General features: G+C 42.2%; 1 protein-coding gene across 1 annotated transcript in view; it reads left to right on the plus strand.

The window, feature by feature from the left end:
- Igf2bp3 (insulin like growth factor 2 mRNA binding protein 3) overlaps positions 1 to 14,300 on the plus strand; it is a 117,210-nt gene that overhangs the window by 10,674 nt on the left and 92,236 nt on the right. The gene's annotated exons all lie outside the window — the stretch shown is intronic.

Genomic DNA, 14,300 nt, shown 5'->3' on the forward strand with positions numbered 1-14,300 from the left:
GTCCCAGAGCTCTTTTACTCAAGGCTAGAGCTCTAACACTTTGAGCCACAGCTCCACTTCCTGTTTTCTGGTGGTTAATTAGAGATACGAATCTCATAGACTTTCTTGCCTGGGCTGGCTTTGAACCACAATCTTCAGATCTCAGACTCCTGAGTAGCTAGGATAACAGGTGTGAGCCACCAGTGCTTGGCTAAGTAACTCACTTTTTACTAAAATTCAGAGAAATTATCTGAAGAGAATTTTGGCCTCAAGATCTAAAACAGTGGAGACCATGCACAGTGCTTCAGTTTGATGCTCTAAATACATAGTGATTTGATGTGCAGAGGTTGAGCTTTTTTAGTTAAGGCTAGCATTCTACCACTTTGAGCCACAGCTTCGATTCTGGTTTTTGGGTGGCTAATTGGAGATAAGAGTCTTACAGGGACTTTTCTGCCCAAGCTGGCTTCAAACTGTGATTCTCAGATCTCAGCCTCCTGAGTAGTTAGGATTATAGGCATGAGCCATCACCACCACGTAGCTGAGTTGGTCTTTGATGGCACAGTTGTTGCTATAACTAGGTGATTGATTAGATCAGTTGATTTTTTTTTTTTCTTGTACCTGCCCTGGGGCTTGAACTCTGGTCCTAAGTGCTATTCCTGAGCTTCTTTTGCTCAAGACTAGTACTCTACCACTTGTGCCATAGTTTCACTTCTGACACTTTTTGGGGAGTTTATTGGAGATTAGAGTCTCATAGACTTATCTGCCTAGGCTGGCTTTGAATCATGATCATCAGATCTTGGCTTTTTAAGTAGCTAGGATTACAGGCATGGGCCTCCAGTGCCTGGCAGATTAATTGGTTTTTGAGACAGAGCATTTTTATCTAAACAACTTCCTTTTAAAGGGTCAAGGCCTGGGCACTGTCCTTTAATTTTTGTTGTTGTTGTTGTTCAAGGATAGCACTTTACTGCTTGAAACAGCCCCACTTCTGGCTTTTTGGTGGTTAATTGGAGCCGGGAACTGATGGCTCATGCCTGTAATCCTAGCTACTCAGGAGGCAGAGATCTGAGGATCGTGGTTGAAAGCCAGCCCATGCAGGAAAGTCTGTGAGACTCTTATCTCCAATAAACTACCAGAAAACCTGAAGTGTCACTGTGGCTTAAGTGGTAAAGCACTTACCTTGAGCTAAAGGGCTCATGGACAGTGCCCAGGCCCAGAGTTCAAGTCCCTCCCCCCACTCCCCCCCCAAAAAAAAAGTCTCATGGACTTTGACATCAGCCTTCTGAGCTGATGTGAGCCACAGGTCCACTGCTCAAAACTTACTTTCTTTGTCTAGGCAAATCCTTTGATCAATGAAGTACTACTTGTCTTAAACATTTATTTTCAGAAAGAAATGAGGTGACACCCGGGCGCTGGTGGCTCACGCCTGTAATCCTAGCTACTCAGGAGGCTGAGATCTGAGGATCGCGGTTCAAAGCCAGCCCGGGCAGGAGAGACCGTGAGACTCCTATCTCCAATAAAACCACCAGAAAACCGGAAGTGGCGCTGTAGCTCAAGTGGTAGAGAGCTCGCCTTGAGCTGAAGAACTGAGGGTCAGTGCCCAGGCCCAGAGTTCAAGCCCCACGGCTGACAAAAAAAAAAAAAAAATGAGGTGACACAATAGATTCTTTAGTGGCAACTGTTGCTTTACCCAAAGATTGTCCATAAAGCCCTGCCCAAGCCATAGAGATGATGAGTGGAGTCCATTTGCCTGTAACTCTTCCCTGCCTGCATTCTTCCCATTTAAATTGTCCAAATCCTCGTAATAGCTTACACAGCGATCTGATCATTTTCTTAGTGACAAGTTAGAGTGCAGATAACACATTTGTTTTCTCCCTCAAGTAAAGAAATATTATTTAACTTCATTGAAGAGTTTGCTTATTGTCGTCCTTTCAGAGAAAGATTGAAGTTGTCTGGAATCAGTGCTTAGTACAGAATGAAAACATCCAGACATCTCTTTTAAGAAGAAAATGAGCCCTTTTTTGCCCTGTATATTTTTATATTGATGCTATCTTAGTTCTTTGTTTATGGGGTCCTAGAGGATCCTATCAAAGACTAAGACAGTTTCATTTTACTAAGAATGAACTACAGAGAAGTAGGAGGAAGGCTGAGGGTATGGGAGAAGAGGGTGGAGGCCACAGAGAGGAGATGCCTTGGTTTTCTTAGGAGGGTGATTATGACTCATAGTGATGTTTCTTAGATTGCAAAAGGGGCAAAGGTGTCCATAGTGGTGTCATGGGCACCTGGAGCTTGTTGGTTTCATCTCATTACCAGCTGTGGGCGGATTCTGCTTGTAGAAGGGAATGTCTTTCACTTGCATTGTTGAGGATGAGGAAGGGAAGGCTGTACTGAAACCTCTTGGTTAGGACCCTTAGGGTGTAGCCTCGAGGATGTGGACACGTAGTCATTGGTTGAATACCAGCACCATATACCCAATGCATGATCATATTTAAGGAACGTGAGGTCTGAATGCATGATCATATTTTAAGATAAGGAACTTGAGGTCTGGGAAGACTAGAATGAAAATGATGCTTCATAGCCAGGCACTGGTGGCTCATGCCTGTAATCCTTGCTACTTAGAAGGCTGAGGTCTGAGTCATGTGTGCAAAACCAGCCTGGGCAGGAAAGTTTGTGAGACTCTATCTCTAGTTAATCACTAGAAAAGCAGAAGTGGTGCTGTGGTTCAAAGTGGTAGAGCGCTAATTTTGAGTGAAACAGCTCAGGGACAGTGCCCAGCCCCTGAGTTCAAGCCCTTACAACCAGAAAAAATAAAGATGTGTCATAAAATCTTGTAAGACTACATTTACAAAGCATTAAGACAGCATCATGTAGTTGTCACTTCTGTGGCAGCTGTTGTGTGTGTGTGTGTGTGTGCATGCACACGTGCTGGTATTGGCTTGAACTCAGGGCCTCCTGATCTCCTTTAGCTTTTTCACTTAATCTGGTACGCTGCCATAGGAGTCACAGCTTCACTTCCAGCTTTTTTGTTGTTGTTCTTGGGACTTGAACTCAGGACCTGGGTGCTGTCTCTGAACTCTCTTGCTCAAGGCTAGAGCTCTACCACTTTGAGCCACAGCTCTACTTTTGGTTTTCTGGTGGTTAATTGGAGGTAAGAGTTTTCATGGAGGGCTGGGAAGGTGACTCAGTGGTAGAGCACTTGCCTTGCATGCATGAGGCCCTGGGTTCGATTCCTCAGCACCACATAAGCAAAAAGAAAAAAGCTGGAAGTGGCGCTGTGGCTCAAGTGGTAGAGCGCTAGCCTTGAGCTGAAGAGCTGAGGGAAAGCGCCCAGGCCCAGAGTTCAGGCCCCAGGACCGGACCCAAAAAAAAAAAAAAAAAAAGTTTTCATGAACTTTCCTGTCTGGGCTGGCTTTGAACTGCAATGCTCTGATCTCAGCCTCCTGAGTAGCTAGGATCATAGGTGTGAGCCACAGGCACCTGGCACTAATCTTTTTCTAATGTTTTATTTTTATTATCTTTAAATAGTTGTACAAAGGGATTTCACCTTAACAAGTTTGTAAGTACCATGCAAAGTACTTCAGAAACCTACCTTCTTACAGTGAGAATTTACCATGGGAACTTTATTTCCTTTTTGTTTTTGTCTCCCCTCTCCTTCCCTTCCTTCTCTTCTCCTACCCTCCTCCCTTTCTTCCCCTGTCCTGGGAAATAGATCTTGAAATCAGGACTTTGTGTTCTCATGCTTGCTTACTGTTGACTAGTTAATTGGGGATAGTGTCTCACAGATGTCTCTGCCCAGTTTGGCTTTGAACCATGATCCTTCAAGCCTTAGCCTCTTGAGTAGTATTATAGGCATGAGCTAACAGTGCCTAGCTGAAATCATTTTCTGAAGAGAAATTTAAGAATAAGCTTCTAAAAGAAGGTGCTATTCACCTTGTCATCCTAGCTTAGATAAGAAAGAGCTTAGTTAAGAAAACCCATGGTAGACCTGGGAAGGTGGCTCAGTGGTAGAGTGCTTGCCTTGCATGCATAAGGCCCTGGGTTCGATTCCTCAGCACCACATAAGCAGAAAAATCCGAAGTGGTTCTATGGTTCAAGTGGTAGAGCACTAGCTAGCCTTGAGCTGAAGAGCTGAGGGACAGCGCCCAGGCCCATAGTTCAGGCACTACAACCACCACCACCACCACCAACAAAATCCACAGTTAAAACTTAGAGAAGTGATTTGAGTTCTCCCTAGTGACTCCCTAAATGTCTGCTTTTGGTCTCGCAGCATACCCAGGCTGGCCTCAAACTCCTGGGCTCAAGGGAGCCACCTACTTCAGCCTCCTGAGTCACTGGGTCCACAGGTGTGCCTCATTTTTACTGGATGCAAATAACTTTTAAAACAAATCAGCCAGTTTTGCAAAAAATGAAACTTGCCGTTTCTTTGGTGAATTAAATGTCGTTGAATTGTTTAGTTTTCCTATTTTTGTGGACTAGTTTATTTTTGTATTTTGGGGAGTTTTAGACATCAATACAGTCATTCTGGTTTACATGAGCACAGGCTGAACACCTGTGGTTATTCTAGGTTTCATAGGCTAGAAAGAAAAATAAAACTCCTTGTCTTAAGTAAGTGTGCCTGGAAAACAGTGGGCTTTCACTATGTTCTGGCTCCATCCCTGGGTGATCTCACTTTTATTTTCAGTAGTAAGGGTTTGCTGTGGTAGTGATCTGAAGTGTAGATTAAAGTCTCTGTAAGTAATCAGAATGTTGTAATATGTTTTTAGTGTTGAAGGCTGTATATGGGATGCTGAAAAAAAAACAAACCCAACAGTGCTGGTGGCTCATGCCTGTAATCCTAGCTAGCTACTCAGGAGGCTGAGATCTGAGGATTGGGCTTCCAAGCTAGCCCTGGCAGAAAAGCCCATGAAACTCTTACCTCCAGTTAACCACCAGAAAACCTGAAGTAGAGCTGTGGCTCCAAGTGATAGAGCACTAGCCTTGAGCACAAAAGCTCAGAGACAGCATTCAGGCCCTGAGTTCAAGCTCCTTAACTCACCAAAAAAAATAAATCAGTTAAACAAACAGAAAAACCACAGATGGGGAATTAGCCTTATCCTGGTTGTTGGTACTGATTGGGGAAACAGACTCAGAAAGCTTGTAAAGATGAGGAGAGGCTAAACAGGCAGTGATCATGGAAGTAGATGGGACAGTAGAAAATAAGTGTGAAGCATCGTGTGTGTGTGTGTGTGTGTGTGTGTGTGTGTGTGTGTGTGTGTGTGTGTGTGTGTGTGTGTGTGTGTGTGTGTGTGTGTGTGTGTGTGTGTGTGTGTGTGTAAGGTGGACCTACAAACTATTTGGGATTAAAGAAGCTCAAGTAAGGATGATAATGAGGCTGAGTTTAGAAGGGGTACCTATAGCGACTTGCCTGCTGGGCAGAGTGATTGTGTCTTTCTCATTCTTCATGTGTTTAAATTTAGGGGCTCCATTGGTTCAGTTAATGCTGTTTATTTAGCTGATGCTTACTTAGGATTAGCATGGAAGACTTGAGGTCTGGGTTAATTTGGGATCTGCCCACCGGAGAGCCTGTTGAACTACTTTTACCTCTACAGTGCTTCATGGGAACGGCTGTGTCCGAAAACATTCCATGGAGTTCAGAGCTGTTCTTAAGAGTATACCTTCTGACAGGTAATTAGGGTGAATTATGAGGTAGGACTTGGAGCCCTGTAATAATGATGACTGAACTCGTTATTCACATGGTCTATGGTAAGACAATCATCAATAATGACGAAAGCTACACCTACTTGATTTTCATGAACTTTTAGAGAAAATCATGACTGCTATTTTTATGTGCACACTATTGAAGTTTGGGTAGGGAGGAATAGAACCATATGAATTTCTTTTGAAATCTTTGTTTTGTTTACCTCTGTGGTCTTGGGCAAACTGATTAAACTGAACTGTCAGATTTTTATTTTTGTATCTGTAAACAGGGGTAATAAAACCTGTTGTACAAGGTTATTGGCAACTGTAAAGGATTTATGGGATTATTTGATATGTAAGCAATATTATCTCAGTAATAACGTTATATACTCGGGGCTGGGAAGGTAGCTCAGCGGTAGAGTGCATGCCTTGCAAGCATGAGGCCCTGGGTTCGATTCCTCAGCACCACATAAACAGAAAAGCCGGAAGTGGCGCTGTGGCTCCAGTGGTAGAGCGCTAGAGCTGAGAGCTGAAGAGCTGAGGGACAGCGCCCTGACCCAGAGTTCAGGCCCCATGACCGGCAAAAAAACAAAACAAAACATTATATACTGCCACATGGCAATGAAGAGAGAAAGGGATGGGTGTGTCCACACTTACATAGGCACATGATTATGTCCCAGATATGTACAGGTTCATAGAAATGTTCCACATTCCTTTGTAATATGAATTATGCACTATGAACAGTTTATGAATATTTATATTTTACATGTAATAGTATATTGTTAATATTATATAGTATCAATTTTTGTTACTATTATGTATAATACTGTATATATTAAATATTTAATATTTATATATTATCTTGATGTGTAGGCCTTTGGGTCCACAAGATGTATGGAAGGTAGCTATGGTATGAAGAGATCATACTTAAGAGACATAACAGATTAGCAGATGAAGAAATCTCACTAATTTCAGAGATAAACACAGCACAAAATGGATAAAGGATAAGCGGCAAGCCAATCTGTGTTGAAAAAGATACCTAGTCTCCTAGTTGTTAGGGGCATGCCAATTTTAATGGTGTTTGCTGCCTATCAGTTGGGGAAAAATGAGTAAGGCTGATAAATCTGATGTTGGCAAGACTGTGGAGTAAATGGTATTTATACAACTAGACTAGATTGCCAGACGTCTTGGCATGCATGCCATTTGGCAGTGTAGGTTGAGTATCACTTAGCCAAAATGCTTGGGAGCAGACGCATTTCAGATTTTGGAGGTTTTAGATTTGGGAATATTTGCATAGATGTTACTGGTTGAGTATCTCTAATCTGAAAATATGAAATACTTTAAAATCCAACTGACTTTTGTCACTTTGGCAGTTAAAAGATTTTTTATTTTCTGGTAGGGGGTGGTTGCTGGTATTGGGGCTTGAACTCAGTCTTGGGATCTTGCTTGGCTTTTCCCACTTCAGTCTTACTTATGCTTCCTGAATGGCTAGAATGACAGGTGTGTACCATCATGCCAGCTTTTTATTATTACTATTATTTTTGTCTTTTTTTTTGTTTTTGGTACTAGGGATTGAACATATATATTTCACTTGCTAGGCAAACACTTTGCCACTGAGCTATATCCCAGCCCTTTTATTGGTTTTGTAATGAAGTTCCAAAATTTGTGCCCAGACTGGCCTCAAACTGATCTTTCTATCTCTGTCTGCTGTTCTGAGTAGCTAGGATTATAGGCATGAGCCACCATGCCCCATTTCTTTGAGCTGAGCTGCAGAGGGTAGATTTTTTTTTTTTAAGTAATTTTTTCTTTTACAGTTGTTGTTGTTGTTGTTTGTTGTTTCAATCCTGAAGCTGCAACTCAGGGCCTCTGTATTGTCCTTAAGCTTTTTTTTTGTCCCTAAGCTTTTGTGCTCAAGACTGGCACTCTACCACTTGAGCCATAGCTCCACTTTTGGCTTTTTGTTGGTTAATTGGAGATTATAGTCTCATGGACTTTCATGCCTATGCTGGTTTTGAACTATGATCCTCAGATCTCAGCCTCCTGAATAGCTATGATTACAGGCATGAGCCACTGGTGCCCAGCTACCCTTGGTAATATTTTTGAGATAGTTTCTTGTTTGTTTGTTTTAGGTTATTCTTGTTTGGGCTGACCAGATTTGCAGTCTTCTTATTTTTACTTCTTGTGACTAGGATGACAGGTATATACCATTGTGCCCAGCCTTTTCTTCTGCTTGGGCTGCCCTCAAAGTACCATCCTCCTGATTTCTACCTCTTGAGTTAGGATTACATGAGTACTTGTCCCAGGTTTTTTTGTTTGTTTGCTAGTTTGGGTTTCCCTATGCCTTTTATGTTTCTGTGTTTATTGTACTTCTGTCAAAATCTCCACCTGCACTTCCTACCTCCTGGTTCCAACCTTCTAATAATACTCCTCTTTTGTTCATTGCTTTAAAAAAACTTAGATAATGCATATGAGAAGAAACATGCAGTGGTTGTGTCTGATTTATTTTGCTTAGTGTAAAGATCTCCAGTTCCATTCACATTCCTGCAGGTGACCTCATGTCATTGTTCTTTGTGGATGAATAATACTCCATTGTGTATATCACATGTCATTCTTTATCTATTGATAGACACCTAGGCTGAGTCTATAACTTGACTATTGTGAAAATGTTGCAGTCGACATGAGTGTGTCACTCTCCATTGTATGCTGACTTGGTCTTTTGTGTATATGTTCGAAATGAAATCTGGAGGCACCTCCATACTGATTTCCATAGTGTCTGGACTAATGTAAAAGGGCTCTCCTATTTCCACCCATACATCCTCACCAGCATTTGTTGTGTTGTGTTCTTGGTAGCAGCCATTCTTAACTAGGGTAAGATGGAATCTCAGTATGTGTGTGGTTTTGTGTATACATGTGTGTATGTACATGCCACAGTCCCAGGCTTAAACTCAGGGTCTTATTTCCTCCTCCTCCTCCTTCTCCCCCTCCTCCCCTTCTTCTTCCTCTTCAATTTTTTTTGGCGAGTCCTGGGACTTGAACTCAGGGCTTGGGTGCTGTCCCTGAGCCTTTTTTGCTCAAAACCAGCACTCTATCACTTTGAATCACAGTCCACTTCTGGTTTTCTGGGGGTTAATTAATTGGAAGGTCTTATAGACTTTCCTACCCAGGTTAGCTTTGAACCCCCATCCTCAGATCTCAGCCTCCTGAGTAGCTAGGATTGCAGTTGTGAGACACCAGTGCCGGACTAGGGCCTCAGTTTCTTACTAAGCTTTCTTATTCATTTGGAGAGACTTTTCTGCCCAAGCTAGTTTTGAACCACAATCCCACAGATCTCAGCCTCTTGTAGCTAGGATTATAGGCATGAGCTGTATGTAGATTCCTGATTCATTTGCCTTCCTTTATGAATGATAGTGAATCATGTGTTTATTAGCTGTATGATATTGAATCATGTGTTTATTGGCCATTTGTACTTTTGAGAACTAATTGCCTGTGTGTGTGTGTATGTGTATGTATATGTATGTATGTATGTGTGTATGTAGTTTCAACTCAAAGTCTTGTGCAAGCAGTCTACCCTTGAGACATGCCCCTACCCCCTTTATTTTCATTATTTTTCAGATATAGTATCTCTCCTTTTTCAGTCTTGGACTGAAATCCTTTGGAATTATATTTGTGAGCTCTGTACCCAGTTCATTTGCCCATTGATTTTTTTGGGTTGTTTGTTCCTTTGATGCTTAATATTTTGAGATATTTTATATAGCCTAAGTACTAATCCCTTGCCTAGTAAGTATTTTCTTCCATTCTGTGGGTTGTCTCTTTATTCTGATGTTCGTTTTCTTTGATGTACAGAAGCGTTTTAATTTAATGCAATCCCATTTGTCAATATCTGTTCTTATTTTCTGAGCAGTTGGAGTTACATTTAGAAAGAAAATACATCATTACCTATGCCTTGATCTTGAAGTGTTTTCCACTATAAAAGGAAACTAAGTTTCAAAGTTTCAGATCTTACAATAAGATCATGAAATCTGTTTTTTCTTGTTGCTGTTGTTCAGTTTGTGGCACTGCTGTCCCTGAGCTTTTTTTGCTTAAGACTAGTGCTCTACCCTTTGAGACACAGCTCTACTTCCTGTTTTGGTGTGGTTAATTGGAGATAAAAGTCTCAGACTTTACTGCCTGGGCTGGCTTTGAACTGCAGTCTTCAGATCTCAGCCTCCTGAGTAGCTAGGATTACAAGCATGAGTCACCAGCATCTGGCTTCATTAATCCTTGGTGCTTGGAAAATGTTTCATATTCTGATCAAATATACTATGGCATATTTCGTAGTAAAGAATAATATAGATTTGTAAGAGCTGGCATGGAAAGAATGAAATGAAAAGCAAGTCATAGAACAGCTCTAAAAAAGACAGACATTTCAGAAAAAATTTATATGCACATATGTGTATAAAAATATAGGAAAAGATCTGGAGTAACTATCTGCCAAAAAGTAGTGGCTGGTTTTGGCTTTTTACTCTTTTGTAGTGGGTTTGAAACTTTATGGATTCAGTTCTTCTGCATTTGAAAACCAAGGATTTCCAATAAGCTTTTTTTTAAAAATATACTTTATTAACAACTGAGTAAAAAATTTTTTTTTCAAATATTGAGGTTTGAACTCCTAGTACTTGCTTGGCAGTTGCATTGCCACTTGAACCATGCTCTTAACTCAATATTTTAAAAATGAATTAATTATAATGGATGTAGTTAAGGCTGACCGTAGACTCACAATCCTCTGCCTTCACTTCCTGAGTTCTGGGGTGATAGGCATACCTCTCCATTTTTTTTTTTTTTTTTTTTTTTGGTTGGTCTGGGAGTGGAATCCAGGGCCTTTCATTTGCTAGGCTAATGCCCTACAACTGAGTTATTACTCTGATCTCTAGCAGTTAGGGTTGTGGGTTGGTGATTTTTTTTTTTTTGGGGGGGGGTGCTGGTACTTGGGCTTGAACTTAGGGCCTGAGTACTGTCTTTTAGCTTCCCCTCCCCCACCAAAAGCTAGGCTTCTACTATTTGAGTCATAGTTCTGCTTCTGGCATTTTTAGTGGTTAATTGAAGATAAGAATCAGAAACCTTTCTAGGCAGGTTGGCTTCTAGCCTTGATCCTCTAATCTCAGTTTCCTGAGTAGCCAAGGTTACAGATTTGAGTCACCAGTGCTTGTCTTAGCAGTAGTTTTTTTTTTTTTTTTTTTTTTTTTTGCCAGTCCTGGGGCTTGAACTCAGGGCCTGGGCACTGTCCCTGAGCTTCTCTGTGCTCAAGGCTTGTGCTCTACCACTTGAACCACAGCACCACTTCTGGCTTTTTCTGTGTATGTGGTATTGAGGAATAGAACCCAGGGCTTCATGCATGCTAGGCAAGCGCTCTACCACTAAGCCACCTTCCCAGCCCTAAAAATTTTTTTTTTTTTGTCACTCATGGGTCTTGAACTCTGGGTCTGGATGCTGTCCCTGAGCTTTTCAGCTCAAGGCAAGCACTCTACCACTTGAACCACAAGCACCACTTCCGATTTTCTGGTGATTAATTGGAGATAAGAGTCTCATAGACTTTCTTGCCCGGCTTTGAACTAGGATCCTCAGATTTCAGCCTCCTGAGTAGCTAGGATTACAGGCATAAGTCACTTGCGCCTGGCTTAGCAGTAGTTTCTTAAAGACTACTTTCAGTATGAGAGCTGAAATTCTATCTGAACTTTTTCTAATGCCACCCTTGCACTTTGAGTGGGTCTTGAAGTAGTGAGGAGCTATCAGAACTCATAGTGGTGGATGAAAGTTTTCTAAAAAGTTTGTCTGAAATGCCTTCAGTTAGTAGTGGTGTTTCCTAAAGCCAAAGAGTAAACAGGGAATGGAGAGGGGCACTCCTGTAATCCCAGCAGTGGGGAGATTGATGCTGGGACATTTTTATGGAGTTCAAGATCAGCCTAGACAACATAGCCTATTTCAGTAGTAGGGAGAGGGAAAAGGAGACTAGTTTGTGTCTCAAATAACTGCACAATGTTATTGTTCAGACAGCCATAGTTGGTAGCTAAAAGGCTTTATGCATACTTAAATGTGTGCTCACGAGTTGAGACTTATTGAAATTCCATAATTTTTACTGCTTCATCAAGGACATTTTGAAACAAAACCTTACCAATGGGTTACTGTGAAAATACAATGACTACTTGCAGAGATGGCAGCCACTGTCTTGATTCATACCATGGCCAGCAGTTTTACCCACTATGGTTTGCATCATCAGCACAGTGCAGAGGGAAAGTAACATTCTAGTTTATAATGATAGTTTTGGTTGGGTGCTGGTGGTTGACACCTGTAATCATAGCCACTCAGGAAGTTGAGATCTGAAGATTGTGGTTTGAAGCCAGTCTAGAAGGCAAAGTCAGTGAGACTCATAGCTCCAATTTACCATAAGAAAGCAGAAAGTGATAGATTATCAGCTTTGAGTAAAAAAGCCAAGCAAGAGTGGGAGGCCCTGAATTCTAGCCCCAGAACTGGCATGTGCTGGCTGCACATACCCCTACACCCCCACACAAAAGCTTTGACTCCTTGAAAGTGACACAGGAAAATGATTCTCAAACCAGACTAAACTCTACATGTGGACACCTGTCATGCCTAAGGACATGAAACAAAACACACTGAAACAAGAAAGTCTAGTTAGGATCTTTCAACAATTTATAGGTGTTTGAGGCTGAATATTGTTGGGCTTATGGGAGAGATGACCAAGGGAGGGATCCAGCTTGTGACACTTTTCACCCAGCTTTAGTCACCCTGAGTAACTGTTACCTAATTTAGAAAATAGCTAATTTTTGTTCCTGTCACTTGAGAGATACTTTTCTTTTTCTTTTCTTTTTTTTTTGTTGGTCATGGGGCTTGGACTCTGGCCTGAGCACTGTCCCTGAGCTCTTCAGCTCAAGGCTAGTGCTCTATCACTTAAGCCACAGCGACACTTCCAGTTTTCTGGTGGTTAATTGGAGATAAGTTTCACGGACTTTCTTGCCTGGGCTGGCTTTGAACTGAGATCCTCAGATCTCACCCTCCTGAGTAGCTAGAATTACAGTCATGAGCCACTGGTGCCCAGCTTTGAGAGATACTTTTCTTTTTTTTTCGTCTTTTTTTTTTGGGTCCGGTCGTGGGGCCTGAACTCTGGGCCTGGGCGTTGTCCCTCAGCTCTTCAGCTCAAGGCTAGCACTCTACCACTTGAGCTACAGCGCCACTTCCGGCTTTTTTCTTTTTGCTTATGTGGTGCTGAGGAATCAAACCCAGGGCCTCAGGCATGCAAGGCAAGTGCTCTACCCTGAGCCACCTTTTCAGCCCCAGATACTTTTCTTTTTTTTTTTTTTTTTGTTGGTCGTGGGGCTTGAACTCTGGGCCTGGGCGCTGTCCCTCAGCTCTTCAGCTCAAGGAGAGCGCTCTACCACTTGAGCTACAGCGCCACTTCCGGTTTTCTGGTGGTTTATTGGAGATAGGAGTCTCACGGTCTCTCCTGCCCGGGCTGGCTTTGAACCGCGATCCTCAGATCTCAGCCTCCTGAGTAGCTAGGATTACAGGCGTGAGCCACCAGCGCCCGGCCCAGATACTTTTCTTAAACAACGATTTCTTCCAGAATTACAACCATGACGTTTCACAGTTTATATCTCCATCTTTTCCATTGTCTGTCCTTTTTTAGTTTGAGAAAACTTGGTAGCTTGCCATTATGTTTTCCTTTTCAAAGAGTTGTTTTAGGGCTTAGAAGTTTTAAAGTGATTGATTCAATAAACTCTGTGTGTGTGTGTGTGTGTGTCTTTGCGTGCATGCATGAGTGCATGCCTGTCCTAGGGGCTTGAATTCAGGGCCTAGGTGCTATCCCTGAGCTTTCGTTCTTAAGGCTAGTGCAGTACCACTTGAGCTACAGCGCCACTTCCCACTTTTTTTCCCCCTTCCCAGTGCTTACTTGGAAATGAGTCTCCTGAACTTTCCTGCCCAGGTTGGCTTCAAACTGTGATCCTCAGATTGCAGCTTTCTCAGTAGCTAGGATTATAGGCATGAACCACCAGCTCCCATCAATTCAGTAAAGTTTTAAGTGTTTACATCCCACGGGTTGCTTTAGGTGCTTGGGGCAGAAGTAGTCAGAGGAGAAGAATCCTGTTGTGATGAAACTTAGGATGGAAAAAAATTGACATTAATGGAACAGTAACCACTGGCCATGGGTTGTTGTTGAGCAATTGAAATGTGGTTAGTCTATTTAAGATGTGGTATTAAAAAAAATGATATCTCAGGCTGAGAATGTGGTTTAGTGGTAGAATGCTTGCCTAGCATGCATGAACCCCTGAGTTCAATTCCTCAGTACCACATACAGAAAAAGCCAGAAGTGGTGCTATGGCTCAAGTGGTAGAGAAGAAGCCCAGCAACAGTGACTAAGCCCTGAGTTCAAGCCCCAGGACGGGCATAAAAAAAAAGATATGGCATAAATATAAAATGCACATTGGATTTCAAACAGCTCAAAAAAGAATATACCATCTCAGTTGTATGTTTGTGCCAGTTCTGGGGCTTGAACTCAGGGCCTGGGTTTTCTCCCTGAGCTCTTTTTGCTCAAGACTAGCACTACTACTTGAGCAACACCTCCATTTTTGGCTGTGTGTGTGTGTGTGTGTGTGTGTGTG

The sequence above is a fragment of the Dipodomys merriami genome, unplaced genomic scaffold (assembly GCF_024711535.1).
Source record: "Dipodomys merriami isolate MVZ:Mamm:240054 unplaced genomic scaffold, mDipMer1.0.p SCAF_5, whole genome shotgun sequence".
Classification (NCBI taxonomy): Eukaryota; Metazoa; Chordata; class Mammalia; order Rodentia; family Heteromyidae; genus Dipodomys; species Dipodomys merriami.